This window comes from Choloepus didactylus, chromosome 10 (assembly GCF_015220235.1).
Source record: "Choloepus didactylus isolate mChoDid1 chromosome 10, mChoDid1.pri, whole genome shotgun sequence".
NCBI classification, from domain to species: Eukaryota; Metazoa; Chordata; class Mammalia; order Pilosa; family Megalonychidae; genus Choloepus; species Choloepus didactylus.
The window spans coordinates 5464603-5467583 of NC_051316.1; the positions used below are offsets into that span (position 1 = coordinate 5464603).

General features: G+C 39.9%; 1 pseudogene; it reads right to left on the minus strand.

The window, feature by feature from the left end:
* Window positions 1-1639: 1639 nt before the first annotated feature.
* Window positions 1640-2226, minus strand: LOC119505656 (annotated as a pseudogene).
* Between the last annotated feature and the right edge of the window lie 755 nt (window positions 2227-2981).

Consider the following 2981-nt stretch of genomic DNA (forward strand, 5'->3'; position numbering starts at 1 on the left):
AATTCCATTGGTTGGTACCTCTGTTCTTATGTCAGCACCATGTTGTTTTGGGAACTGTAGCTTTGTAATATGCTTCAAAGTCAGGTAGTGTGAGACCTCCAACTTCATTCCCTTTTCTCAAGATATTTTTGGCTATTTAGGACATCTTGCCCTTCCAAATAAATTTGGTTTCTCTTTGGTGAGTGTACCTACAATACTGTGCCACCATCACACAGCACTGCTATCTCCATTTCTAGATCTTCACAGTCAATCCTGTTGAACATTCTACAATCCTTTGGTATTAAATACCTGATCTCTACCCTCTTTTTGAATATATCTCTGTAATATTGTAAGAAAAAAATATAAATGGGGTAAAATTGCTGGAGAAAACCTGGAGAGAGGGATGTACCTATTTACTCTTGAGGAGGCAGAATGGTGTAAACTTTCTAGAGGTCACTGTGGTGGCTTCACCAAAAGCTAAGTATGTGGGGCCATAAGGTCCTACAACCTCATTTTGGGGTATGTATTTGGAAGATCTGAGAACAGAGACACGAATGGACACTTGCACATGGGTGTTTATGGAAACAGTATTCATGATTCACAATGGGTGAGATGGCCTAAAGGTACACTGACTGAGGAACAGAATGATGAAATGTGTATGCATACACATTGAGCAACTATGAGAAGGAGTGAAGCTGTGAGATATGCAATGAGGTGAATGGATCCTGTAGACAGCATGTTGAGTGAAGTATGCCAGAAACCAAGGCAAACACTATACTGCCTCAACAATATGGACTAACTACAATGTGTAAACTTAGCTTAACAAGGAAATGATTATTGTAATGGTCCCTAGATTGTAAGCTCTTACAGCAGTCAAATCTATTCTAGAATTGTAATGGCTATCTCCAAACTCTGAGATGTTGATCCCTTAATGTATAACCTGATTGGTCTCTGGAACATTGGATATCTGTGTTACACCTGAAACTCAGACCTAGCTCTCAGCAGATATGAATATCAGTATTAACACATACAACAAATGTTAAAAAAAGGTGAAATGGAGTCCAGACTTCAATTAGAGATATGAATAAAGCAGATCTGGTTAAGACTAGGGCAAATTGGGCCAAAGGGTAAAGGTTGAAACTGACTGTGTTCAAACTTCAACTTCCATGTGAGGCCAAGTGAAGAGATGTTTATTTGGTGTAGGATCTATATCTTCTAAACAATATAACTTCTACAATCAGTTTGTTCAAGCACTACAATTACATGAATAGGAAGTGAGCTATGTTAGGTCTTTATAGATAAGAATGAAATAGCAACACGACCTAAAGTAATTTGGGTGGATAATAAAAATATATATTCAGGGCCCCCTGAAGAGCTGGAGAAGAATGCAGAAGTGTTGGACTTCCTCACCTGGAATGCTGTTGATATTTTCACAAACATTGGGGACTGATGGGGACATGTGCTTTGTGTCTTAGTAAAGATCCCTGTAGGCTTAGTGTGGCAGGTGGCCTGGGGGGAGGCCCCTATAGGGGATAGTCCCATTAGAAAATGCAGTTGTCCAATTGGCTTTGCTGGTCTTTTTTTAATATCAGGAGAAGTTTAATAAAGAATTGCTTCATTGAAACAAAAAGTATACACAAACTATAAGACCCCAAGAAAGTTAAATATCTAAGTCAAAGCAAACAGGTGGCAATTCAACATCCAAGGTTAACAGAATTCTTGAAGGAGACTGCAACAGAGTAGACTCCCACATCAGAGAGGGTATCTTCACAGGGGAGAATTGCCCCTGCTGTAACAGTTTTTCAAGTTCCCTCTTCTTATTGAGGATCATGAGAGCACTTCACTCAAGTTGAGATGTGCAATTTGATGCTCTTCAGGCAGATCAACTCTCAAAATCCAGAGGATTAAAGGGAAATAATTTTTCTTTTTCTGTATAGATCTGTGGCCCAAACTGAGCTTTTGCTTTAACAGTATTCTCAGTCAGGTTTTTGGCAAAGAAGATTGGCTGTTTCTGTTTGATGGGTCCACTTGTCTTTACTGACTCTTCTGTAGCTCTGTTGACAGTTCCCAATGGCTTTCTGAAATATCTAGGTAAGGCTGGTGGGGCATCAAATATTTTGCCAACACAGAGTGTTAAAACCTGAAATCTCCCATCAAAGCCTTTGACTACATCTTTGGCCCATCCTTAGGAACAATATGGGTGGCAAGTTCTCTATTTTCCTTATCAACAAAGATCAGAATAGACATTCTGTATTACTCCAAGGTTCTGTCTGACTTTCCTTGTCTTAAGAACAAGTAGGGATGAACAGCTCAGATGGCCTGGACACTGCTGAACTGGTCACTCAGAAAAGGGCATACTTGAGCACAGACCTCAACAGGGAGTCTAGCAGTGAGTGGCAGAGGTAAGGGGTACAGATTCTCCATATTTGGCAGCTGGGTTTAAGCACCATCTCCATGGAAACTGATGGTCAGACAGGTAATAAGATATTGAAGAATTTGACAAAAAATTTCCCTCCCCTCATTAATTTCTCTTAAACTTTCTTCCAGTAGAATGATGAGGGAAGTGCTGTTCATGTCCAGGGCTGAGAGAGAAATGTTCTTCAGGTGTCTGCCACCCAGAATGGGTTGTCCCCAAATTCACAGTTTTGGGTAAATCTGTAGATAATACTGAAAGGTAAAGCTCTTGTTCTTGTTTGCTATAGCTGTCATTATGCAAAATATCAGAAAATGGATTGGCTTTTATAAAGGGGATTTATTAAGTTACAAATTTACTTTCTAAGGTCATAAAATTCTCCAAACTTAAGACATCAACAAGAGAATAGCTGATGGCATCGGGAATGCCTCTGTTAGCTTGGAAGACACATGGCTGTCATCAGCTGGTCTATTGTTCCTGGGTTCTGGTTTCAAAATGGCTTTCTCCAAAATGTCTTTGAGACTCTGCATCTCTTAGTTACTCTCTCTCAGCTCCTGTGCATCTTTGCTTGTTCTCCCAGTGTGTTTCT